Genomic DNA, 27,291 nt, shown 5'->3' with positions numbered 1-27,291 from the left:
AACAGCAGGCATGAGAGAAGCTCTGAAAACCAAGCAGAAGTTACTCTTTTGAAGGAGATATTTACATGTGTAACATGTAATGTACAAATCTCCATTTGTAAGGGTGTCTCCCTCTCTGTACTAGGAAGAGAAGGGTGACTCTGAGTCTCCAAAAGCTGTTCTCAATGAAGAAGGCAAAGACTTAAATGTGCATAAGAACCCTACCCTTGTTTACTGTGCTTTTCCTGGTTACCTCCCATAACTGGTCTCCCCCTACCTACATCTTTTGTCTTTAGCTGGAGATGTTTTTTAAGGGCATGGCCTGGGCCATTTCAGAGAGTTACTCGGTTTTCTTGGGTCTTTCCCATGTACATGGGGTTTGGCATGTTACTAAATTTTCGTTTTTCTCTCGTTAATCTTTTTATCACAATAGTGTCTTAGCCAAGAACCTAGAAGGGTAGAGGGAAATTATTTTTCCTCCCACACAAAACCTACACCCATAGAGGAGTAAAATTCGTGGGTTCTGGAGCAGTGGGGACAGCAGGATCTCAGAGAGGGTCTACATACATATGTAGATGGGGACATGGCCAACCTCACAACAGACTGCATGAGGTAGGAATTATATCTCTGGTTTACAGACTGAACTCTGAGACAGTCTGATGGTGCAGAGTAACATGATGAAACGTGCCTATGACATCATCAAGAAATAAGGGACAGATCCTTGTCTCCTGGAGCTGAGCTCATCCATGGATTTGGGTCGTAAGTATTTATCCAGACTGGGAGTCTCACTTCCCCAGCAGAACCTGCAATGCAAGCTTCTCTTCTTACTTCCTCCTCTCTGTTTCTTATTTAAAAATTAAAAAGTACAAAGAGTAGTAAGGATCATTTTGGATAGCTTAAGTTTCATCTAAATGTTATGCATGAGATCAGAGTAACAGAATTATGTTCTCTGATTCACATATATTTTGTGGTCAGTTGGGGTCCTCAGAATCATTTTTTTTTCAACGTCTGTTCATTGTGGTGTCTAAATGTGGTGTCTCTCCTTATGGGATGGGGGCTTCCAAATGTTGGGCAATGATGGGGTAGAAGCTAGTGACACTGGCCCTGAAAGAATTCACCTAAGGCAGAACAAAGGAGATAGGAATTTACTGAATATACTGCAAGGGAGTGGTGGGCAGGACAGCAGAGGAGTGGCTGTCTGCAAGGAGGCAGTGGGTGGGGGCTGTTTTTTCTGGGGGTGGAAGGGCAGAGGTGGAAGGAGAGAGATAATCTTAAGCAGGCTGGATCTCACAACCCTGAGATCATGATGTGAGCCAAAAATCAAAAGTGAGGCACTTAAACAACTGAGCCACTTAGGTGCCCCAAGCAAGGGTGGGGGACTGTTTGTAAAGGGGGCAGATGAGAAGGTAGGGCGGGCAAAGTATGGAATTTTCCCTTTTTTGGTAATTGTGCCTGGTTGTAAGTAGCCCATTGGTTAGTTAGGGCTTATGGATATTTTGAGCTGGAGGTCACCTGATGGACCTGTGTGTAGTCAGCCAGGTGGGTGCTGAGGGCCCGTTCTGTACTCCATTGCTCAAGCCCGTTTGCCTAAACGCAGCCTCTACACTCACGTTTGCCCTTTCTATTTTTGTCTCCTTAAATGACTGACCTTCTGTGGAGTAAGTATTGTTGGTAATCAATACCAGGTAAACCGTAATGGGTTTATACTGAGAAAGAATTTTTCTCATGTCCTACTCTTTGAAACCAATTTTGGTTGATTTTCACCCAATTTAGTGATATTCTACCTCAATATTATTTACTTGTCTATCCCAATAGTAGGCTCCATGCATTCCCCAGATATCTCTTGAGTCCTTAGGGAGGGTCAGGCACAGTTCTGTGTAATGGGAATACACATTCTCCGCCATTTTGAGCAAAAGTAAGTCCTGGTCTTCTGAGCTGCATTGTGAGTCCTTGGAGGGTATGTGATAGATTACTAATGGGCAGGGTAAAGCTGACACATAATTATGTTGAATTTTACAGAGATCAAACATATATCTAAATGCCTCCAACTCTCCCATTGCCATATGTGTGTGTGTGTGTGTGTGTGTGTGTGTGTATGTAGGGGTATGAGAGGGAACAGCTGAAATGGAAAACAAATACAGGGAGGACCAAGTGGAAAATACAGGGATAGGTTCCTTCCATGGCTATTTTCTAGAAATAGAGATAGAGACCTGCAGTTTCTAGTTATGAATTAAAGAAGATGAGGAAAGTCAAAGCAAGATTAAGACTCATCATAAATGATAAAAATGAGGTTAAGATTTTAAAACCCAGATCTCGATTTAAAAGGGTTAAATCTTGCACAAGGAAATCGTGCAGTTGAAATAGAAGAATAAATTGTTTTGTGGTCTTAGAAAAAAAAATTCTTTTTCATTGTCCATGGGCAGTTTCTCATTTAGAAGGAAAAAGTCATTTCTCTTTCTGCCCCAAGAAGGCAAGAACACAGTTTCTCCAACCCCATAGCATGTGAGTTGCTATTTGTGTGGTATGCATTCATGTACATGAAATATAAACGAATAAGTATATGCTTGTCACATTCCAATAGCCTGTATTAAACAATTAGCTCACTTCTCACTTAATAAGTTTACCCTAGCAGCCAGATTTAAAGTTGTCTTTGTAGTCTAAATGCTCCTCTGTTAGCCTGGGACCTGGGCATTCTCAACTGGTGCTGGTGCAGTGCCTGGCCTAGAACAGATGCTATCCATTGTTGCTGGGGCTGAGCTTAACTGAACTGGAGGTCAAAGCTACTGTAGGTAGGTGGCAGTATGGTTCAATTCCCCACTTCATATGCAGCCAGTTAGGAATTTTAAACCCATTTCTTGGTGGTCTGGGGACAAGTTACTAAATCTTTTATAGCCTCAACTTTCTCATCTGTAAGATGGGAAAGTATTGGCTGCCCCAGTTATTCTGACTATTAACTAAGACAATCTACTTAGTAGGGGGCTTGACACAATAAATGGTAGCTATTACATTACATATGAGGACTGATCAAATTCTACGTAATAATTACCATGATAGTAGAAGAGAGCAGAGAGCTCTTTAAAGAAAGCTGAATTAAGCCAACATTTCACTAACTAAAACGTTACCGACAAATTATTCATAGGTTTCAAAAGATTCTCTTCTCTGACACCATGGGAAGTTGAAAATTAATTTAATTAGCTGTACCTCTCACAGATCCTGCCTGAAACCCCAGGTTAGTATATTTTGGTACGTCTGCAGGGGGTTTAATTTGGGCAGAGGGGAATTATCTAATTTTGGCGACTGTAATAAAATTGGGTTAAAATGCTATATGCTAGGGCAGTACCCAAACTCCTTGGCCGTCAATGCTATTACTTATGGAGGACAAGATGCATATTGTCTGCACTCAGGCGGAGTTCAAGTCCTAAAGGGCCTTCAGAGGAAGAGAGATGTAGGTCCTTCAAGGAGAAAGGGTTGTAACAGGAAGAATCCAGCGCACTTTCCAGTAAGGAGCCATTGCCCTTATAAAGGGCAGGGAATCCTTAAGGGGGTGACCGCATGGGGTCAGGAGGAGCCCGGTGGGGCTGGCCCAGGGAGGATTCATGGGCCCCAATACGTGTTCTGCAGCCATACTGTGTGTCTCGGGACTGGCGCCCAAAGGCCGGCTGCCCACTGGGCGCACGTACCCCGCGAGGTAACTGGCGCACGGAACAAGTCGGCCTGCTCTCCTAAACCGTCCTTAGCCAGCCGGGGCAAGCCCGCTCCTCCCGGCGCGCCAGCCAGCCGTCTCTCGGCACTTGGAGTTCCCTGTCCGGCCGGCGGTAGGCGCGCGCCCCACGAGGCCCGAGCCCGCTGCCATGTGCAGAGCGGGCCGGACCCGCCGAGCCTTGGGGTCCCGCGGCCTCGGCGCCCACACGCCCCCAGCTCCGTGCACGCAGCCTGCAGAGGTTGGGGCGTCTCGTGCACTCGGGGTCGAGACCGGCCCACCCGCCGGCAGTACGGCGGGCCTGGCCGCACGCCGGGTCCCCGCCGCGGAGGGGGATGGGGAGGGAGGAGAGACTGGAGGAGTTGGAGACAGACACAGCCTCGGCGAGCACAGTTACGGCTGGAGACAGACGGCGGCGGGAGGCGGAACACTCCCCCCCTCCGGCGACGGGAGGCGGGACACCTCCCTCGGCTGCTGCCGCACCGTCTCCCTCCTCCCCCGCCCCCCTCCCGGAGGCTGCGGGCCGGGCCCGGCGGGACAGGCAGGCGAGTGCGGCTGGCCCTGCCCGCCCCGCGCGCCGCCGCGGCCGGCCGGGGATCCCCTGCGAGCCGGGGAGGAGCCGCCGCCGCCGCCGCCAGACAGGCTGCGAGTCCCTGGGAAAGTGAAAGGGGGGCGGGGAGCGCGGGGGAGGCCCGGGGGTAAGGTCCCCGGCTCTTAAAGAGACCCGGCGCACCGCGCCGCGCTCCCCGCCGACCCGCTGCGCGCCCCCCGCCGCGGCGGCCCCGCATCCCGCGCCCCTCCCCCGCGGCCAGAAGGGCCGGTGGCCAGGCGGGCCGCACTGCGGGCGGTACCCCGCCTCCACTCCGGAGGGACGGCCGCAGGTGAGTGCAGACCCGAGGTGGCTGTTGTGGTCTCGGCGTCCGGCCCAAGTTCAGCGCTGCGCTGGGGCTGGGGGGCGGGGGGAGGGAGGGTGTTGGGGAGGGCAGGGGGCGGAGGACGCGGGGACAGGACGCTCCGGGAACGGGACGTCCGCGAGCCTGCGCCGTCGGCGGGGCCCGGAGGGAGCTGCCCAGCCCCGTGAGTCCTCCCCAGACCGGCGAGTCCCCCGGAGACGAGTTCTCGAGGTCTGAGTCAGTGTAGCCCGTGGGCACGGCGGCGTCCTGGGGCGCTCGCCCCGGGCGGGTGTGGGGAGGGCGACCCAGCACTTCCGAGGCCCCGGCGCCTCTGCTTGTGTGCTCTGCTGGAGGAACACTGCCGACCTATTTCTCGGTGCCCGGTGCGGGGTGTCCTACGGTTGCAGGACTTAATTCTGCACCGCCGGGAGGCCGGGGTAAGCGCCGCGGTAACTGCCCAAACTGAGGTCTCGGTTCCCTTGGGCCTGTCAGCGAACCACTGCAGGCGGGGGTGGGGGAACTGGAGGTCAGCGGGAAGCGGGAAGATTGTGCAGGACCTTGCTGGGGAGTTTGCGGGAAGGAAAAGGGGCGGGAGCGGGCCGTACCGTGAACCCTGCATCCCGCTGCTGGACACCCCGCAGCCCGCGGCTCGGCATCTCGGCACCCCGCGTCTCGCGCCCCTGGGGCCCCCGCCTCACCCGGCGTCTGCCCGGGTCCCCCTGCGCGCGTTGACGTCGGTCGCGGGGCCGCCCGGAGCTCCCGGCATTGGCTGGGAAGTCGATTGTCTCGGGCGGCTGCTGTTACACTTAGGCTGGGTCTCTGAGCCCCGGAGGAAGCAGGCGTGTGTTGAATTTCTCTTTGACTCTCATGGTGGAATAAACAGGAAACGACGAGCACCCAGCCCGGGCTCAGCACTTGCCTTTGTTGTGGGGTCCACTTTGCACTGTGGCGAGGAGGCTTCTCTGGGACCCCTGCCCGGTGCGCCGCCCGGCGTGGCGTTGAGGGCGCGCCCCGTAAGTAAGCGGCTGGAAGACGGTGGGCTCGGTTCAGGTTAATTCGCTGTGCTGGCGGAGAGGGCATTTGCTTGTTTCAAAACTTTTATTTTAATTGCAAAAGGAAGAGGCTTCTCGTTGAGGCAGAGATTTTCAGGAGGACTGCACGGACGCGTGGTGGGTGGGTGGCACCTGGAGAAGGCGCGTCCGTCAGTGCCCTGGTTCCTGGTTTAGCTGGCGGGGCACCGGTGCCGCCGGTCACAACAGCGAGAAACCCTTTAAAGCAAGCAGGGCTTCCTTGCTCCTAGCCGGGCACGGGAATGATTGCTGAGTGGCAATGGCCTCATAAACTAGCTTAATTTTTGTTTTCCCCAAAGAGTCTTTTAATGAGCTAGAATTGGATAATTTTGATTTGCTGCTTTTCTCTTTCTCTGTGTCCCATCTATTACCTTCTCTTTCTTTGCAGTTACTTTGGCAGGTTCTTATCCCCAGGCCCCACTTACGGTACAGTGCTGCTTTCTACAATGGTAATTAATTACTGTGATAAATACTCACTGATGACCTACTATGTGTTAGGCATTGTAGGCTGTGAGGTGAGATAAGCTGTTACAGGATGTTGATTCCTAGAGCTACTATAATTAAGTTTCTTGCAGTAGGGGTGGGTAGAGATGGTGAGCAGCCTTGGTCCTTAAAAATATATGGGTCCCGTGGCTGGCATGGAGGTTGGTGCCTTCCTTTATGACTAGTATTAGGAAACTTCCCTTTAAAATGGCCCTTTCCTCTTGTTAGGCTAGCCAAGAAAGATATTCTTCCATTTGTATCTCCCCTGGAGCTTCTGGACCGAGCTTTGAATTAACAAGGAATGTTCTGTAGAGTCTGCTCTGAGAAACTGGCATTGCATCAAGCCATGTTCTGCATTTTTTATGTGACTATTTAGTTCTTTCTAGTATTTATATTGAATTTACTGTCATCTGTACATCTGTCTTTGCACTCCGCACAGTTTTCTTGCAATATTCTTTATGTTCAGTAAAAGATCATAATGTCAAATTTGAGTCATTACGTAGACAAATGAGTAGATCTGAATATTGCCCATCCCATGCACATTTATTGAATTATAATATTTGGTTTCCTATCAACCCTTGAATTCTATTTGATGGCCCTTGCAAAGCAGTAATTTTTAAAACATGGGTAAATTCCTCATGATCTTTGAAAGCTTAATTCTTTTAAGAGCTTCACTTTGCAATTGACATTGAACACACTGTTAGGACTAAGACGGTAAATGCCAGTTAGGATTTGCTGTGATGGAGTTGTAACTACCTTCCTCCCTTGTTTTAAAAGACCCTTTTAATTTCTTAATATTTTTTTCTGTTGCCCTTGGAAGAGTTTGCCGTCATTGGCCATGGTCCTAGTTCATGTAGGTTTGTATTTACTATGGAGAAGACTTTTCCCACAGGGTTTTAGGACTGTCTCTTGAATCCTCTTGGGGGCTTGGTTTGCATGACCACAGTCCTGCAGAGGAATCCAGCCAGTGCCACCTGCTTATTAAGGGATTTTGTGCCAATTTGTTGGCACATAGTTTGAGAATCAAAGCTCCCCCCGCCGCCCGCCTCTGCCATAGTATATACATACATAGACAAATATTTCCCCCCAACTGCTGACAGTGTTCTAAGAATAGTTTTCTTGCCTGGCGCTCTGAGAGCAAGGACCGGTCTGCAGAGGTGTTTACAGTTTGGGACTGTGCTGTAGTCTTGGTTGACTTAGCAGCCTGGCAGAGTAGCCTTGTAGCTCATAGGACACTGTCTGTTTTTCATCTAGGCTGCTTGGAGGGGCAATTCCCAGCTGGACAGGGCATCATAGAAAGCTGAGAATGACTTTTGCTCTATGAGGGTAGTTTCTGTCCTGATGTCAAGCAGAGACCCTTAAACTCTGTCTGGACCCCTTTGCTTTCACCTAGCTCTCAGTCACCCCGTGGTCTAGGCTCGAGAGGGTTGCTCTGTGTCATCGTATAAAAGCCAGGCACTCTCGGGGCTGGGGCAGGGACACTTGCTGTTGTGACACTTGCTAGTCAAATCTTTCTGGTAATCCTTGCCATATTTCTTCTCATGTTTAATCATCTGCGCTTATGGAGTTTCTATGATGTGTCTGTCCTTTTGGGTGAGAGTTAGTAGAGAAGAAAGAAAACTCAAGGAGCAATAGCTATAAAAAGATTATTCCATATTAACCTGGAAAGTTTTTAGAAATGTTAAACATACTTGATGTAGACACATGGCTATTAAATGTAAACAGTAGCAAAATTGCCATTGTAGCCCCATCTTGCCCTTTTGTCTCTTCTTCCTCCTCCTCCCTTCCTCTAGTCTTTCCTCCCTCCCTCCCTCCCTCCCTCCCTCCCTCCCTCCCTCCCTCCCTTCCTTCCTTCCTTCCTTCCTTCCTTCCTTCCTTCCTTCCTTCCTTCCTTCCTTCCTTCCTTCCTCCCTTTCTCGCTTTCTTCCTGTCTCAGAAAACTCTTCTGGAAGCCATTATTTTCTAGTGTCAGAGTGACTTTCTGCCTACGTGGGATTCTTTAGTCTACAATTACACCTTGACCTATATTATGGGTGTGCATGGAACATGAATCTTAAGTTTTTAAAATAGGAACATAAAGTTTCTGCCTTGAAAATTTAGGCTACAAGACCTGCCACTTTTTTAGGGGAAATTTTGTGTGTGTGTGGCGTTATTTGTTTCACTGTTAGGCAACTAAAACAACAGCCCCAACCACCCGTACTATTAAGTGCTACAGAAATACTGGATTCATATTCCCATTACTATTGTTTTTTTCCTCTATCATAAGAGGAATTGAAAATAGTGTTTGTGTTGTCTCATATCCATGTGATTTAAGTATGGATTGTTTTTCTTTGAATTTCCACTAAAAATGGCACTTTGGCCTTTTAAGCTGTTTTTGTGAGGACTTTTCTTTCCACTAGGCTTGTTTTCCAGATAGGTCTTGGAAATTACGAAGAACATAGCTATAATTTCTCTCTTGATTGGCAGCTGAGAGCTTTCCCGAACAAAAATAAGGCTACACTGTGCCAAATGGTTGACTTTTCTAGAATAAAAACTCTAAAGGGTATGCAAAAAGTCCTCTGGTTAATATATTGGCATTCCCAGAACCCACTAAAACTCCGGCAGCCTGCCAGACACCACTTAATGAGGATGCAGAATGTCTGGCTCAAATCCCCATGAGCAGAAGGGGGTGGGGAGCTGATGTCCACACCCTTTATTAATTTTTAATGACTGTACTTTTGTTTTGCAGATTTTGCTCTGTACCCCCTCATGACTGACCCCCTCCACACCACCCCTTCCCCCATCCATTTATTTACTCATTTACTTGGCATTGGAAAAATGTTGAGACTTTCAAGGTTAAGAATCCTGCTGAGGGATCATTTCTGTTTGCATAGGTTCTTTTGTTGTGGCTTTTCTTTCTTTTTCTCCCCTCCCAGCCCTTTTTTAGAAGAGGAAGAGAGAAAAGGAACAGAAAGAGAGAGGACAACTTTTTTTTTTTTATGATGCTTTATTGTCTGCTGGAAGAGAACCATTTACGAAACTTTAAGTTTGTCAGACAGTTTATATGACAGTGCAAGTTGGTGCTTGCCAAGCTCCAGACAGATTGCTAATGTTACATGACAGGGATAAATAAATTACCGCTGTCTGCAACACGCTTGCACTGCAAACGCACTCTGCAGCCGGCGTCCGGGCGCTGCGCACCCAGGGAGCCTGTTGGATGTGCAGCTGGGAGGAAGGCCTCTGCCTATTGCCTAGAATTCTGTGACTTGGTTCGGAAACGAAAAGGGTGTGTCTCGCTTTTATTTTTGGCAATGCTGCAGGGCGGCAGAATGCACGTAGCAGCTGTGTGTCCTTCGTTTTGCTGGGCAGCTCTGACCCCTTCCCCTCCCCTTCCCCTCCTCCTCTCACCCCACCATATTCTTCCCTGTGCACCAGGGGGCATGGCACCTAGTCTTCCTCCCAGGGACCTGCAGCAGACAAAACTAAACTTTGTTCTTAGCTGCTCAGGCCTTAAGTTTTCTCAAAGCCAAGTTTCAGGCTGTTTACAAGTTGCGTTCTTTCTGCAGGTGCAGACATTGAGAACAAATTGTCTGAGATAAGTGTGTGTGGCGGCCCCGGGGAGGGGGCTCGGTGGCACTCCTTGGGCATAATGTACTTTCATCTCTGGCAGTTTGGATAGTCAGTTGGCAGAGTGACAGGTGTAATGAACTTAATGGTCTCGCTCTAGTTGTTAGTGGACACACTGCTCGCATTACAAAGCCACCTCCTAAGTTGGGCCCCTGCCAAATGACTTGCTCTTCTCTTTGCAGACAAGATTCAGGGCCTGGACTACTCCAGGGACGTTAAGGTCAGGAATGAGGTGGGCGTGAGCCAACATCTGTGTGTCCTCAGCCACGTGGTCCCTAAATGGACCTAGAATTTCTCCGCAAATAAAACCATTGCATCCATTTTGCAGAAAGGATCCATCCCATCCACTCTTGGCTAGTCAGTCCTCCAAGAAAGGTGTGGCAAGGACCCTCTGTGTAGGTGTGTGGACTCCTTGCCCCCCCCCCCCAGGTTTGCAGAGTGGCGGGCTTCCTGCTGTGCCTTGTCAGTTCCTGTGCATGGCCACCATTCTCCAGAAATGAGCTGGGCCTATGGCTGGTAGAGTCTCAGCCAGGCATGGTGTTCATTGTCTGGGGTCCCAAGGGCCTACAACCTCTGCACAGAGCTGGGGAGGGGATTTCCATGGTAAAATCTCATGGTTTCCGGAAGGCGGGAGTGGAGAGCCCATGGCAAAAGGCCAGGCTGCTTTTGGAAGGGCTCCTGGACCAGTGGCGGGCCCGCCTCCACTAGGGCACTTGGTCAGAGAATAGTAGCGGTAGTTCCAGACACTTGCATAGCACTGACTATGCGCCAAGCTGTTCTTAGTGTTGCACATATATGAACTAATTTAGTCCTCAGTGCAGCCCTGTGACATCTGGACTGCTGCATCCCCAGCTTGTAGGAAAAGTCTGGAAATCACCCAGAGTCACACCTCTGGTAAATAAAGGGTGGAGTCAGACACAACCCAGACATTCTCTCACTTGGGGTCTGGGCTTTGACTCCAGGTCACCGAGGCTGGGCCCAAGTCAGAACTCTTCATCAGGGATTGTTCACCAGTGGGGTGGAGGAAGATGGTGCCCTTTCTCTCCTGTTCCAGAACGGGTCCCAGTGACTGCTCAGTCAGCAAGCTCCTTTCTTCTTCCTTCCTGCCTTCATCTGTGGCTCTCATTATGCTCCCCTCACCCCCATTCCCCATTCTTATTTCTAGCCTCTGCTTTCTGTGCATATCATGCTGGTGACAAGAGCCTTGGTTTGGAGAATTGTACCATTGGTGGCTTTGTTTTGTCCACGTTGAACCTTGAGTCCCTCGAAAGACAGGCGAAGTAAAAATCAGCAGCAGTGTTCCTGGCTGAGGTATTCTGCACCATTCCTTAAAAACCTCTTTCGTTAGTCTTGTCTGGGTGTCAATTGTTGAAGCATTAGGACCTGTTTTCTAGGGGGTGAACTGAGGCCGGTGGAGGAGAAGCCCTCTGTCTGCTGTGGGTCTTGAGGGGGAGGCTGGATGAGGCCCTACTCAGTTGTTCGTTCACTTAGAAGGATCCAGCTCATCCAGTACGTGGAATGCTACCATTTCGTTTCCCTTTGCTTCCCTCATTTGAGAAAAAAAAATGAAAAAATAATCCTATCTTTAAGATTCTCTATTTTGATCAATGAGGGCATAGATTAATCAACCACATGTGTCGATGTGTACTTGTGAAATAGTGTCCATTTTGGACAAACTTAAATGTTTGATATTACATTGGGATTACATGTTTGGGATTACAGGACCTCGCAGGGAGTTCTTAGGAGATGCTGATTTCCTTGGGCCTGGCAGGACAGCTCTTCAGCTCTTTGCAAACCCACGGCAGTGGGGCAGGAACAGGAATCCATGGGAATCCATTGTAGCCCCTGAGCTCACCCAGGTGACTGGGATGGCACTGTCCCCTATAGAATGTATTATGGTGTCCACACATTGTGGGGTACTTGATCCCTGCAGTCACCTGAATGGGGTTGGACAAATGCTGTCCTCCTGCGGGGTTGGTTGATGCAGTCCTCTGGAAGTTCCTGTTCTGGTCTATGCTCTGTCCTCCCCATCTCCATAGCACCGAGCACCCATGTTTTCATGTGGCGTGTCCCAGAGTGCATCATAGTCGTCAACCCCTGGGACGTGCCCATCACGGCCTGTCGAGGACAGACATGGAGGCCTGGGTGCACGGGTTGCCAGTCCAGCTCCGCCCACTCTAGTTGAACCTGACTTTTTATTCCACAGAGTCTTTTAGGCCTGGCTGAAACCATTGCCACAGATCTAGTCTCTGAAATTCTTTTTTTCCTGATCATATTCTTATTGAGGACAATTAGAAACAATGAAACAAAGAAGAAGAAAGAAACAAAGAAGAAAATAAAAATGCCCGAAATTGTCTTTGATTCTACTACCTTTAGAAGACCTCTGTTAATAGTTTAGTAGATTCTTTCTAGGCTTATTTACTGATGTATTATAAAATTATATATAGAACTTACGTACGTTTTCAGACTTGGTATTTTACCCTGAACGTTTTTTCATGTTATTTAAATGTTCTCCAGAAGTACCACTGCTGATAACTCTAACATTCTACTCTGTGGTTATATTGTTATTTTAAAAAAAATCTGTTTGGAACATTGAGGGTGTTACCTGTTTTCTGTATTATAAATGATACTGCATTGGACATTTTGATCTATCTTTGGATAGATTGCTAAAAGGGAGGATCTTGGGTATAAGAACTTTTAGAGGGTCCCTCAGAAGTATCACCAGCTTGCTTTTCAGGAAGGATGGGGCGTTTTGTACTCCCACAGACATGAGGGTGGCTGCACCCTTGCCAGTGCTGATGAAAAAAATCTTTGCAAAGTGGGCAGTAAATGTTGTGATGTTTAAATTTTCCTTTCCATCTTTTTGTTGTAAGAATCTAGGTCTATATCATCTGGATCATAGGTGAGAAGAGTTTTGCTGTTTTCTAGAGTTTTGTTATGGGCAAACAGTGATTTAGTGGATGATCTCCTCAGGGAGGGTTAGGATCTTTGTGCTATTTTAAATTCGAAATAAATTCTAGTTAGGTAGCTTAAGGACACTAAATAATCTCATATATTTTAAAATAAAAGTAGAGGATTTTTTGGCCAAGGACTGCATCTGGTTTTCCCTGCATCCCCACCCTACCCCACGGGGTAACTTGGGCTCGCAGTGGAAGAGTGAGGTCCAGGACAGAGAGTGGATTCAGTAGCCGGCTGCTTGAAGATGGTGTGACATCTCCTTTAGTCACTTCTTTCCCTTGCGAAGGACCACTTTCCAAGATCGCCCTCCTCCATGGCCTTGTCCCCAAGGGTGCCAACATGGAATTCACCCTCGTGTGTTTTACTTGACGACTGATGCACAGCGCTTGACGGTGGTGCCCCTGCGGAGGGCACTCCCTTCCTTCCGTCCACGGGTTTGGCCACTTTCTGCTTCTAGCAGAGGCCTATGCCCTTTTGGAGGCACATGCAACTATCAGCAGTGTCTGGCCTGCTAAGCTGATTGCTCCTGAAGCTTGAGAGAAAAGAAAAACCATCTTAGTAGATTTCGATTAAGTAAAGGCAGAACAGTTTTGTTTTCTTCCAAAGGCAGCCTTTTCTGCTGGAAGGTTGGGACCGGCTGGCCCAAGGGGAGCCCATTCACAATGCTGTTTGGAGGGAGCAAAACGTAACATCCGCGTCTTTGGGGCCAGTCCCACTTAGCTTGTTGTGTTCACACTCACCTTCATGCATTTGTTTAGCAGGTGTGGGTGCTAACTGTGTTCTGGGGTGCGTGGTGGAAGTGTGCCCCATCTGGGGCATGGCCTGGCAAGCGGTGGGCAGGGTCCTCTCCTCTGTGCTCAGGTGAGTGCGCCTGGCACCTCAGGCATGGATGGTGCCCCACTCTGCGTGGGCAGTTGTTTCTCGGCTTGCATCTCTCCCCCGATGGCCATGCAGTCAACCCCCTGCTACATTCCAGGTGCACACCTGCTCTTGCCGTGGCAGGTAGTGTGGACGGTGCCAAGGCCTTGGAAATGGAGTGTGCAGAAGACCACCAGTGTGTGGGAGGGCTGGTTGGTGGCCCCCCGGGTGGTCTGACCATGAGGGGTCAGGCAGCATCTTTAGGGCAGCAGCTTGTGCTGGGTCCCTTGCTGAAATTGGCTAGGAGTTTCCCAGGGAGTTGCGTGCTAGTGATGTTATTGAAGAGTTTGCTGGAACATTTACTCAGGGCACTTTGGGTGACTGAAAAATACACCTTGTGTACTTTCCTTCTGTTTGCTGTTGGCTGATGTGTACGGGAGCTGACAGACTTTTGTTTAATTTGACCTCCCTGCATTTGGCTTGCTCCTTCAGCAGAATGATAAAATGCCAGAATGTTTTTCTAGGAGGGACAGAGGGCCTTTTTGGACATAATGCGTGCATAATTTTAAAGGTGGAGGTAATATTTACAGATGGATGGCTTGGGTGAATGTTTGTTTTTCTGCTACTTCAGTTATTAAGATAAATATTGTACCCTTACAGAATTTAGCTTTCATCCTATTGGTGTTTAAATGTGAGATTCAAAATCTTTACTTTAGAAGAGGGACTTTACAAAATCTTTACTTCTTTAGTTTACTAGAAGTGGGTCCTGGGATTTAAAAATTTTTTTTTATCTGAAGAATAATGTAAAAATATTAAATATTGTACATATACCGTCATAACTACATAATTATGTAGTAAATTTAATCCAGAGAAATCTTATTTGTTTTCTGATAAATACAGTTGGACATTAAATGGAGTTGGAGTTATTTAATGGAACTCTCAGTGCAGTACTTTGCAATGTGAATACACCCTTTTACTGTTATAACATTGTTTATATATTGGATTTTAAAAATTGGGGCACATTTGTGTGCTTAAGCGGGTGGCTTCCATTCTGGCATCTGCCATGCAGCAGGCTGTTTGCCCGTGACCCACCTGAGGAAGCAATGTCAGGGCAACAACGTGGGCCTGAGCACAGGGCCCGCAGCAGCCCACTGTCCACAGTGTGTGTGGAGGTATTTCAGTAGATGTGTTGTAAGGGGGGTGCTTCCCTCTGCCTCTCCTATAGCTGAATCTTCCGGGCTCTCTTCTGACCCAGCCCTGGGGAGGCTGCACGACCTTGGGAAGATCTGTTTGCCCTTCTATAAAACAACCATTTGCCCACCTTTTAGGATTAAATAAGATAATGCATATGCAAACCAGTTGGGAGAGTGCTCAGTAAATGGCAGCTATTATGAAGTCAGGTAAGTACTTGTGAGGCACCTGCCCAGCCTAGTGTGGCAGAGACCCAGCTCCCCAAGCCCTCTGGGGACTTGGAGACTCAAAGACAAGATAGACTAAGTGTACAGGAAGCACCCAGCAAATGGGAGCGGGCAGTTTATAATCAGGTCTCAAGTTAAGAGTGGGAAACCCTATTTAAGCCATGAGTCAGGAAAGGCTTTGTACATGGAGAGAGTGGGTCTGAAGGTGAGCTCTGATGGTCTCATCTGTTGCCTTCCTTCCCTGCTCTGTATTCTTGTGGAGCATTGTGATGTCCAGGCACTGGCTCTGTCCCCACACTGCTGGAAAGCAGGTGCCCACATGCTTGCCGCCCTGGGTGATGGCCTCAGCAGGGTATTGGTGGCACTGGGAGGTATAAAGGGCCTGGAGGAGCGAGGAGGACATCTGGGTCTGCTCTGGTCGGCCAAGGAAGACTTCAGAGAGAGGCTGACTTTGGGCTGAGACCTGCGGAAGAACACAGTTTTGCCAGGTGGACAAGCAGGGAGAGGGTATTCACAGTCACTGGCTTCTAGAAAGCTATGTGCACTGGGCTCTAGAAGGCAAATATCAGAGTTTCAAACTTCTTTGTATAAGCATTTAATACATATTTAATGCAGTAAATGTGTGATGATTTATAAATAAATATATGTGACCCATGTGTGTGCTCATACTTTTTTGCTCAGAGGAGTATATGCTTAAAACACTGGGGGACCTGGGCGCCTGGCTGGCTCAGTCAGTGGAGTACACGACTCTTGATCTCGGGGTTGTAAATTCGAGCCCCACGTTGGGTGTAGAGGTTACTTAAAAGTAAAAAACTTTTTTTTAAAGAAAAAAATCTTTTTTTTTTAAAGAAGATTTTATTTATTCATTTAAGAGAGAGAGAGAGCACAAGCAGTGGGAGAGGCAGAGGGAGAGGGAGAAGCAGACTCCCTGGTGAGCTGGGAGCCCGATGCGGGGCTCGATCCCAGGACCCGGAGATCATGATCCGAGCTGAAGGCAGATGCTTAACCATCGGAGCCACCCAGGTGCCCCAGAAGTAAAAAAAGAGTCTTTTAAAAAATTGGGGGACCACTGGTGGGCAGTGGAAACAAGTGTTCAGGGATGAGAGAGAAAGCAGGTGTTAAGGGTGAGCAAGGAAGGGGCTGGTTATTTCACAGGTCAGTAATGATGCATATAGCTCTTGAAATTTAGAACTCCGACTGCACCTACCCCATGAAGGGGTGAGCCTGGTGAAGAAATCTCTAAATTATTAGTGTTTGCTGCCAGCTCAGAATCCGTGTGCCATATTTTGCCACTTTGCTGCCTTCACTTTTGCAGGTACCTTTTCCTGAGTTTCCAGCTGTTGGAGTATGGTGAAGGGGGCGGGGATTTTGCGCTCCGTTTTAGGTAGTATGAAGTGCTAATAGGACTGCTTTGTTGACCCAGAGAAATAATCGTCAAGACGTTGAGATTATTCATGCTCTGAGTAGGGGCACAGTTTTAGGGGCCCCATGCATCCATGAGAATGGTGAAGTTCCATTAATATGCCGAGGGGGCCGTGGGGGCTGCAGGGATAAGTAAAGACGGGTTCTTCTCCTGCCTTCAGAGACTGAACATTATGGCCAGAGTTTTGAGTGTCAGACACATGGTGGTGGTAGTCGGCGAGGCAGCATGCAGAGGGGAGGGAGCTCCATGCTGATGGTGTTAGTGAAAGGGGCTCTCATGGGGGAGAGGTGGAAGGGCAAGAGGGATTTGTGGGGGAAAAAATGCAGCTGACACGTGCCTCCATAGATGGGCAAGGACGGGAAGAGAAAGGTTTGCTGGAAGGGTGTGGATGTGTGGATAAAGGCGGGGGAACATGGAGGGGCATTTGGCGAACACCAGTCTGTTGGAGACTCTGTCATTATTGGAGCCGGTAAACATTAGCTGTTGTCATTATCATTTTTGTTCTTGTGTCATGACACTGGATTAAGGTAGGCAGGACTCTTTCTGCTGTGGAGTGTTTCCTCCCATCTTTGCTGAGAACCGAATCAACAGCCAGTAATGGTGAGGAGAAACAAGCCTGTTGGGAGACCTGCCTTCTATCTTATTTCCTTACCTATTTATTTGCACTGGATACTCTGTCTTGACTGCGGTTCTTTAATACTCAATATTTGTCCACATCTCACAAAATGCTTACATTTCATCCTCCATGCAGTTCATACCAGGAAGCCAGGTTTATCACTTTCACATGGTAATAATAATGCTATTTGCAAAACATTTGTAACTTTTTAAAGCTCTTCACAGACAGTATCTAATTTCAGGTTCCTTGGCTTTAAGGAACAAATAATTAATGAAATGTACACAGAACTGTAATTAACGGATTTGTTCCTTACTCTTCTCTAATGTGGCTATTAGCTGAATGTGGAATTCAGACTGGAGTTTATTTTAATGTGCAAAACCTAATGGGAAAGAGATGCTCTGTCATTGTCCAAGCCCCATGGCAAGGTATTTTCTGCAGTTGCTGGGACCAAGGCTTTGCCCCTTGCTTGCTGGGCAGGCACTCAGTCGACATAAGTTTGAGAGGTTACGCTAAAGCACTCAAAATCCAATTCAAGAGCGCAGCCAAACCACACAGTCCTTTCTCAGATGGATTGTGCAGACCAGAGACCCCACGGAAGTCAAGTGTGCAGGCGGCCCGGGTGGATGTGGGAGGCTCCTCTCATTTCTTCTCCTTTGTGGAAGGGAGGCTTGCTGGTGAGCCCTTTGTGGCACTTAAAAAGCTGTAGTAGGTTCCGGCAAATCTGAAGTGACCAGCCGTTGGTCACGGGGGAGCAGGTACCCCGCACACCGTCCTACATGCTCTGGGTCCAGTGCACTTGGGATCTCTGTCCTCAGCTTGTGCTCCTTTTTCCTCAAGGTGGTTTTGGCTTCTCTCGTGGTATCCGTTTGTTCAGCTTTGCAGGCAAGTAACCATCAGTTCTGTCTCTCTCGTTTTAGCAAAATCGTTTTCATTCCGAGTTGGGGCCCTCTGTCACGGTTACATAAGGCTGCGCCCTCGGCCAGCGCCTGGCCGCCTCTGCCCAGTTTGCACCTCTACCTCTTCTCCACTCAGCTATTTACTGTTGTGTGTGGTTCTGCTTCTTCCTCTGTGGCTGCCAAGTATTCTGATTCCCTTCTTGTATTCCAAGTGGAAGTCATTCACGCCGCCGTTCACACTTGCTTTGCAGTTTTCTGCTCTCTCTCCGCAGACCTCAAGTGCTGCGTCCTACCCTCCCTCCCTGAAACCACGTGTGGAGACTGCCTAGCTCCAGTGCTCGAGGCCTGCTCCCTGCAGTCCTAGGCCCATGATAGAGACAGAGGCTGCAGGGTCTGCTGGCTTTTCCCAGGTTGGACTCCCACTGACAGTGGTTTAGTTATCGTTCAATAGTTGAGGTGGCAAATGAAGTGCTTTCTGATTTCCTTAGGTAATTAGTTTTCGTGATCAATAAGGACTGAGGCTCAGTTGGTAGCTGCACAGGGTGAATTAGGTGGAGAGCTTGTAATGAAGTAGCCCTGTCTCTGAGGAAGGTGTCTGCCCTGAGGGTGGTGCTGATGGGATGAGCTCTTTCCATCCTTTAGAAAGTGAACTTGTCTCCTGTACCATTCGGATATATTCTCTGCTGTTGGAAAATAGAGTGGTAACATGATCTGTTAACTTCATGGGCTTGTTCGCTGATTGAGAGGAGATGGCAAGATGTCAGGCAGCCCTTCCGGCTTGCTTGCAGAGTTGACAGGGGAATGGCAAGCAGAACCCAACACAGAGTAGCTGCTTCTGCACGCTGGCTGAAGAACCGAGTCCCCTCTTGTTTGAAATACTCCCTTCTGTGACTCTTTGCCACTGTCTCTGGTGCTGTTTCTTTTCTTTTCTTTTTTTTTTCTTAAGATTTTTAAATTTATTTGACAGAGACAGCGAGAGAGGGAACACAAACAGGGGGGAGTGGGAGAGGGAGAAGCAGGTTTCCGCTGAGCAGGGAGCCCGATGCGGGGCTGGATCCCAGGACCCTAGGATCATGACCTGAGCCAAAGGCAGACGCTTAACGACTGAGTCACCCAGGCGCCCCTCCAGTGCTGTTTCATTGACAGCCTTCTCTAGGTGTGTCTGAGCCCCTGGTCTCCCGACCTCTATGATGCGGCCCTCCAAGCAAAGCTGCCAGGGAGGGCCAGTCTCAGAGTTGGTGTTCACAGTGGAGTCTCTCCCTTATCTGTCAGTGGAGAAGGTTTCTGAACTTGGAACCCTATACCCACATCTGGAAAGCTTAGAGGCAGAATTCTTTTGCATGTATTGAAATTGGCTGTACCGTTGACCCTTGAACAACACAGGCTTGAACTGTGTTGGGCCACTTACGTGTGGGTTATTTATTTATTTATTTTTGGTAAATACCGTACACTGCTAGAAATTAAATATATTTTCTCTTCCTTGTGATTTCCTTTTTTAAAAAAATTGTTTATTTAAGGCATCTCTGCACCCAGTGTGGGGCTCAAACTCATGACCCTGAGATCAAGAGTCGCATGTTCTACCAACTGAGCCAGCTACGTGCCCCCCTGTGATTTTGTTAATAACATTTCATTTCTCTATCTTACTTTATTTTAAGAATATGACATAGAATACATATAACATACAGAATAAGTGTTAATCAAAGTCAACAGCTATTAATAGTTGAGTTTGGGGGAGTCAAAAGTTAGAGATGGATTTTCGACTGTACAGGGGTCAGTACCCCTACCTTCTACATTGTTCAAGAGTCAACAGTATATTTACATAGAGGATCTCACCCCTGAACTCTGAAGTCCAAACTCATATCTGACTGCCTGTTGGGCATCTCCAGTATCCATTGGGCATCTCCAAACCCGTGTCTAAAAACGATGTCCTGATTTCCCACCACACCCATCCCCATCGTCCCTTTGGTTTCTCCCACCTGCCCTTCGCTGTCTCGGTAACAGCGTTCCAGTCTGCGCAGTGATTCAGGTCACACATCTTGGAGTCCTCTTTGACTCTTTTTTTTCATAGTTCACCTCAATCCATCAACAGATCCTGTTTGTTCTGTCTTCCAAGTTTTACCCAAACCTGCTCACTTGTCACTGGCACGGCTGCTCGCAGCTCAGTGTGTCCCTTCCCGACTCAGACCAGAGTCTCCTGACTGCCACCCGCCCCCCCCCCGCCCCGCCCCACCCCACACCCCCGGAGTCTAGTCTCAGCCCAGCAGTTGAGTAACTCCTCTGCTGGGGGCTCTGGGGTCTGGCAACCCTTCCTCTGTGGCTCCTCCTCACGGGCCTTTGTGGTTGCTCAGCTGAAACTGCCCCCTGGGGGCCACACATCTGTCTCTCACTTCATTCAGTCCTCAGTTGGGTAACCCTCCTCAGGTGGCTGTCCCTGACCTCAGGCCCTGCCCAGACCCTGCCCCGGTTTTCTCCATCTGTTCACGTGCAGGTTGTTACCCCCCACACTGGAAAATAAGTGCGGGAAGGGAGCCATGTTGCCTTGTCTCTCGTTCCCAGGAGGTGCCCAGCAGCAGCCTGGGGACCGCAGAGCATGACCAAGCGGACTCGGGCGGGGTGCAGGCCAGCAGCGGACACGATGCTGCTGGGCTGAGCGGTCTACTCCCTCCTGGGTGGAGCTACTTGTGGGTGCTGGGTGTCTCACCTCAGTTCCCATGGGTCAGGTCAGACCTCAGTGCAAACAGAAAGACCTGCCAGAAGGGCTAAAGTACAGCGGCAGAAGGGAAAGGGGTGCAGAGAGGTGGACACATCCCGGGCGACGTCTTCGCGGTCACCCCTCCCACTCCTTCCCTCCTGGGGCTTTTCTACTCACCTGCATTAAAGCTCTGTTTTTCTGTTTCTTCCCAAGGTAAACTACGGGCTGAGAGTAGGAGAAGCAGTTGTTTTCCAGATAGACTCTTGCCTTCCCTCTCTCCTCCTCCATTTAACTTGCTAGCTAAATAAATTATAGATAAATTAGATACTATTTATGTTTCAAGAAAATTGATAAAACTGTAAAAGATCATCAGATTTATTAATTTTAGTAAAATCATCATAGGTACACGTTTCCTCTTCAGTGTGTTTCTTTTACAATCTTGGTTCCCCTCAGCTGTTTTCTTCTGTTCTTGGGATCAGGAAAAGTTCAAGATGGAGAAAACGGTGGTCTGTGAGTCTTTCTTCCATCTTTTCACAAAAGACTAAGTGTTTGACAGTTACCTGGAAGTCTGACTCACCCTCCAGACATCTGACTGTGCTTTTATTCCGGGATTAGCTACGTCTTCTAGAGTTTTATTTTCTTGCCTTGGATTTAAAATCCACAAGGATGTGAAAACTAAGTACCTAGTGGAACAAGGCAAAAAACCCGAATAAGACAAATTCCAAATAGTGGCAAGTAGTACAGCAATTTATTTCTACGAGTGGTTTTTAGCTTGTGTGGTCTATCATCACACGGGAGCCTTGCTTGTGAATGAGAAGGGCAGCCGTGGGTGGGGCAAGCTCTTTGCTTTACAGGTTCTTCCCTCCCATCCAGACCACGTGGACCTCTGCAGTCCTGCCTGACCCGCACATGTCCAGCCCCAGGGTGGGTGGCTTTTCTTGAGGGCCAAGCTCCAGTCTTTGCCTCCATCAGGAATCTGATTTAAATGACACATACACATGCACCTCCATCCGGAAAACAGACCGGAAGGAATTGCACCGGGACGTTAAAAATAGATGTCTTCCAGTATAGTACTAAGGGTGATTTAAAAAATTCTGCCTTTTCACCTTTTCCATATTTCCTACCATGATCATTTTTATAACAAGAAAATTCCCAGTGAACTTGATTTCCTCAGGGTGTGGAATAAAAAGTCAGTTTCTGAAACATTGTGGAAAACAATTTGATGTGTGTCTTTTTAAGCATTTTAGAAGCACGGGTGGAGTTGCTATGGGGATGGTAAGGTTTACTCTCTGCAGAGAGTGGTTCCATCTGGCACCACACGCTCCCTGAGCCAAGCTGGGCAGTCCTACGCACAGCAGAGTTTCTCATTAGATGTGGAAACAATTACACATAGAATCATGATTCCATCTTTTTTCCCCTAAATCACCATTTAGCTTTGATCTAATAGCAGGACACAGTGCTAAACTGCTTTCTACAGCCTCTGACCTCCGTGCCTGTCATCATGTCTGAGACGGGTGCCTTGCTTACAGTCTGAAGGGGTTCTGTCTTTGCTGGTGGAGCCGGGGTGTTTCCTGAGCAGGGTGCACAGCGTTGTACCTTTATCATGGTTGGAATTCATTTTCTTTTGCAGACGTGTTGACATCTCTTTGAGAGGCATTGTTTTCGTTTCCCTTGGCTTCCCCTTCGAAACCATGGCCTCCTTCCCTTCCTGAACTTGCTTAGAACCGATGTGGTCCCATCTCAATTAGAGATGAGGTTTTAACATTCTGCACTGGGGGCATGCTGGGGACATGATGCATGCAAATAAAGTTCAGTTTTACATTTCATGGAGAACGAAACAAAGTGATTAAGAAAAGCAGTAGGCTTCTCTTTGTCTGTGGGTCTTCATTTATCACTGGAGTACTACTGGGGCTGATGCAGTGTCGGAGATGAGATCCTGGTTTGGGAATGGCTGGCGGCCAGCTGGTTGGAATTGGTGGTATTCTCAGAAGCCTGGTGGGGGCCCTGAACTAGATGTCTGCGGACCCCATGTTGTTGCTGCTCTTGGTCTCCGTTTCGGGGTGTGCTCTTAGGCTAGTTCTTGTTCCCTTATCTGGAAAATGGGGGTGGCGATGCTTGCCTTCTCATAAGGTTATTGTGACCATCAGATAAGATGGTTCAGGTGTCTGCTTTGAAAAGCAGAGAACTGAGTTCTTGAATGGTGCGTTGCCCCCACATCCTGCTGGCAGGGTCCCTGTGTGTCGTGCTGTGTCCGGCCCCCTTCCTCTGATGATCTGATAGGACATGGCTCTATGATGTCATCATGGATGGCCTTGTAGTACCTACAGCTTCTAGCTTAAAAGCCTGTGATGATGGACTTGTAGACAACCACTGTAGAAGAATACTCTTTCATTCTGGCCTTGGAGACAAAGGTGGTAATTTCACTCAGCCCCAGGATCAAGTGGAACCTGGGTGGTTCTACTTAATGGAAAAAGCAGTTGGAAGACATTCAGGAAACATGGATTCTCATTCCCAGTTCTGTCTCCAGGCAACATTGTCCCTGAGCAACTCAGCATCTAGTCCTTCAGTGGATGGGATTGCTTGACTGCCCTGGGCCAGGCACCGTGGACACTTAAGACCTCTGGCTTCAGTTCCCCCACTGAGAACTCCCTTCATGTCAGCATTGCTGTCTAGCACTTCCTGCGCATTATTTCATTTTGTTCATTTAATTCATTTGTGGGGTTGGGTAGTGTTCTGATCATACATGCTGTTAAGATCTCATCTCCAAATGAGCGCCTGGTGTGGAGCCTGGTGGCTCCCTGGGCCCCTCCTGGGCTTGCAAGTTCAAGGACTCTGGTTCCCTTGGGAGTCATAGCTCATGGGCTGATTGTATAGGACATGGGCAGTGGTGAGGAGTTGTTCCCATTCTATGTTACCCATTAAGTACGTGCTCTGAAGCCCCACCTAAAAACCCAGGAACTGCTGGGACCCAGAAACTTAATAACAACACCCAGTATATCTGCCTTTCTTGAGATGTAGGGGTATCCCATCACTTTGCCATCTAAGCACCAAAACAGATCTAGGATTCTCTTTGTTAGTGTCCAAGATAGGAACTGGAGACAGAATCCTAAGGACTGACCGATTAATGATAAAATGTCTTTGTCTTTGTTCTCAAAACACACTGCTGTCTGGCTTGTGCCCTTTAGGTGTTAGCTCCTGTTGGAGTTCCTCTTCTCACCTGGAAGGATATTGGAATTTCCTGTGCTGTGCAATATTTTATTTCTAAATGCCCTTAAAGCCTTTATTTGGGTTGCTAATTTTCACACCAAAGGAAGACTTCTATATCTTACTTTGTATGCCGACTTTCTGTGATAAGCTGGGAGAGTTGCTGGTTAGTTAAGAGAAGAGGGTGAGTGAGAGAGATGTGCCGATTAGGGAATTTTACATACACAAAACCAAGAGACAGCCTGGTGCAGGGTGGGGGATGTGGGCTGTGGAGTCCCACTAACCTGGGTTCCAGTCTCTGCTGAAATGCATACTAAAGATGTGTTACTTTTTTAGATCCTGGAGAGGCTAAAGGAGGTGATGCCTGGGGTGGGGCCAGCACACAGCTGGGCCTGGTAGGGCTGCCTGTGTTTGGAGTGTGGAAATAAATGTTTGTGGAGCTGGATTCAGGCTGGCTGTGAGATGGCTTGGCGAAAGCGAGGCTTGCCCACGACCCGCTGGCCCCAGCCCCTGCTCCAGCCCAGCTCATGTGGCAGTTTCTAGACGGAGCCTAGAGCATTGCTGCTTGCTTGTAACTGCGGGGTGGAGAGGGCACTTGTGTCCTCAGACCCAGCTTGCTGGTGGGGGTGCCTGGTGGAAGGGGAGAGGGTACTGGAAATGTTAATGCAGCTAATCCAATGAGATTAGCCTCCTGAGCTGAGGGATTTGAGGGAACAAAGGGTATTGAAGGGACCACTTAGAAGTTTAAACAGACTCCGTTCTCCCTTTTCACCTACGTCTTGTATAAGGATTTCAATAGCTCCTAAATGAGCTGGCCTGAATGGCAATAGCGCCCTTTTAAATTCTAATTAGCTGGTGAATTAACTAGTATGAATTTTGATTAGTTAGGATGAATTACAGGTATTAATGATTGTACAGTCTTAGAGCAAATGAAAGTAGCGGTTATCCAAAGGGGGCTTCGGCCAGCCATCCGGCCCCGGGGGGCAGGGGGGGACTTTAAATAGTCTTAGAAAGGCTGTGCTCTCTTTTCACACTGCATTCTTCACCCTTTAAAGCCCGGACTGGAGCAGCATGAAGTGGGGACAAGACGCGGCCCCCCTCTCTCTCCTTGGTGGCCCTGGAAGGAGCGGAGCCCGCATCTGTGGCTGGCAGTCCTCCAGACGCCCTCTGCGGTGCACCCTGCCACGCGGCTGCACCAGCTTCCTTACTAGAAAAGCCCTCGGATGTTGCCTCCCAGGGCTGGCCTTGACCTTTTCTGGAGCAGCAGTGTTTATGTTTGCAGGGGCTGGCACTGCAAGCCCTCCCCACGCCAGTGTCGGGGACGGGGGGGTAGGGGAGTGCTGCTCCTTTTGGCCAACGAAGGGAATTCATAAGTATATCAATATGTCTTTGGCCTTGCTGTGTTTCAGACAACATTGCACATGGAAACTCGTTGCATGGTTACATAGGTGAGTGTTGTAAAATACCCAGCCCAGACCCATTTCAGTGATGGTGATGGGCCACACGCGCAGGATCAGGTTGTTTTGGAAAGCGTCACCAGCTCATTTACAAAAGACCTCAATGGTCTAGCGCGCTGAAAGTCCGTCTCCTGATTGGCAGGTGCTTAGCAGCCTGGGCCCTCCCCTCTTGAGTGCCCCTGCCCTCCTCCAGGCTCTCGCTCCCTACCCTCCTGTCCTTCCTCTGGGTTCTCCAGATTGGGAGGTGGTGCTTCACCTTCCCCCTCCCCCTGAGGCTTTCCAAGGCCATGTTCGCACCCTGGGCTGACAGGTCCCCTCCCTCCGCTGTGCTTCCTCAGAGTTTGGTCACAGTGTGTGCATGCATGTATATGTGTTGTGTGTGTGTGTATGGCGCTGTGTGTTCACACCATTGTTTCCTATTGGACTGTGCTCATGCCCACACAACACAAACTGTCTGTACTGTGCACTTTTATATTCCAAGGCCCAGCATAGGGCCTGCTGCATGTAGGTCTACAGTGATCAATGGGAGAATGCACAATGACCCAGCAGCTTTGGAGGATGATGGCAGATTGTGGCCTAGTCTCACGCTGTTTCGCTAAGAGAGAATTGGCCTTGTTTTATGCAGACTTGGTTACCTGCTCCTCTATTTTGTGTCCCGTTGGGCACCTCATGTGACCCAGTGCTAGTTTATGAGGACCCAAAGACATGTTAAGTTCAACACTGAACATAGTGCTTCCTGTGTGATTTCCCATCATTGTGGATTCATGAGTTCAGCCAGAACACTCTTCGGTGGTGACCTCCCACATGGTCTTCAGCAATTCTAACATGCATCATTGCTCTTAAAAGAAAAGTTTTGATACTTTGGGGCACCTGGGGGGCTCAGTCATTAAGCGTCTGCCTTCAGCTCATGTCATGAGCCCAGGGTCCTGGGATTGAGCCCCGCATCGGGCTCCCTGCTCAGCGGGAAGCCTGCTTCTCCCTCTCCCACTCCCCCTGCTGTGTTTCCTTTCTTGCTGTGTCTCTCTGTCAAATAAATAAATAAATAAATAAAATCTTTCAGAAAAAAAGTTTTGATACTTTGAGAGTTGAAATGCAGAGATCCCACCTAGAGAGAGAGTGAAAAACCGTGGCTATATCGAATTTAGCATGGTTGGACCGTGGGCATGTCTCAGGGACAAACATTGCAGAGGGAGCAGCAGGTGAATTCAGGCCCGAGGCTTTCTTGCCAAAAGGCCGCTGTTTGTGGGCCTTGATGGTTAGGCAGCCTCACAGCTTCTTACCCCTCACTGGCTGTTGCAGGGGTGACCCTCCAAACTTTGGCATTTCCCAGCTGAAGTTGGTGTTGTGAAGGGCTCTTCGTTCAAAAGCAAAATATTGCTCCTCCATCACAACCCCCCCCCACCTTCCACCAGGTGCATCTCGTGATGGAGCCTTCTGGGTGTTGGTTTCATGGAACACTACTGAGCACATCCAAGCACATCCAAGCACATCCCACATCATAACCACTCCTGGTGGAGGCCGAGGTTGTAAAGACGACTGCCCCACTGTCTGCCGTATGTCCGTATTTTACCGTAATGAAGAATAAATGTTGGCAGGGTTCACGACTGAGAGACTCTTATGTACCAGAGAGTAGGTTGGATTTCTGGAGAAGTGGTTGACTGTTACATCCACACCTTCTGCATGAGACAGGATGACCCTGTTAGGCTATCTGGAATGGTTTCTGTTGCCTGTGCTGGCCACCGTCTGCTGTGGGAATCAGGCTCAGGCCCCAGAGTCTAGTTTCATCATGTTTGAGACTAGCTCAGACCTATGTCTCCAACAGAGAATAGATCCCGTAAGGAGAGCTTGGATGCGTTCCCCCTTCTGTACGGTTGCAGTCTATTTATTTCTTTATGCATGCCCAGCTTGCTTCCAGAAGTTGATTTAAAGACAGCTTAGAAAAATACCTATAGCGTTAAAATAATAATAAAAGATTGAGGTTTTCAGGAAAAAGAAAATGTGTTTCAGCAGTTTTATTAAACCAGAGAGCAGTTTTATT

At 48.6% G+C, this 27,291-nt stretch overlaps 1 protein-coding gene and 1 long non-coding RNA gene across 2 annotated transcripts in view; one reads left to right on the top strand and one right to left on the bottom strand.

The window, feature by feature from the left end:
- The first annotated feature begins 4,358 nt into the window (after nt 1-4,358).
- LDLRAD4 (low density lipoprotein receptor class A domain containing 4) overlaps nt 4,359-27,291 on the top strand; it is a 447,499-nt gene continuing 424,566 nt past the window's right edge. Inside the window, 1 exon segment of the mRNA XM_027577445.2 lies at nt 4,359-4,560. The gene's annotated coding sequence lies outside the window, so the exon portion shown is untranslated.
- LOC118356298 lies at nt 20,954-22,809 on the bottom strand. The gene is made up of 2 exons (XR_004819623.1): nt 22,189-22,809; nt 20,954-21,275 (listed from the first exon to the last, which is right to left on the bottom strand). It is a non-coding gene; the product is annotated as an uncharacterized LOC118356298 (long non-coding RNA).

Source organism: Zalophus californianus, chromosome 14 (genome assembly GCF_009762305.2).
Source record: "Zalophus californianus isolate mZalCal1 chromosome 14, mZalCal1.pri.v2, whole genome shotgun sequence".
In the NCBI taxonomy this organism is placed as follows: domain Eukaryota; kingdom Metazoa; phylum Chordata; class Mammalia; order Carnivora; family Otariidae; genus Zalophus; species Zalophus californianus.
The sequence above is the reverse complement of the archived record's forward strand: the minus strand, read 5'-3'. Positions and strand labels throughout refer to the sequence as shown.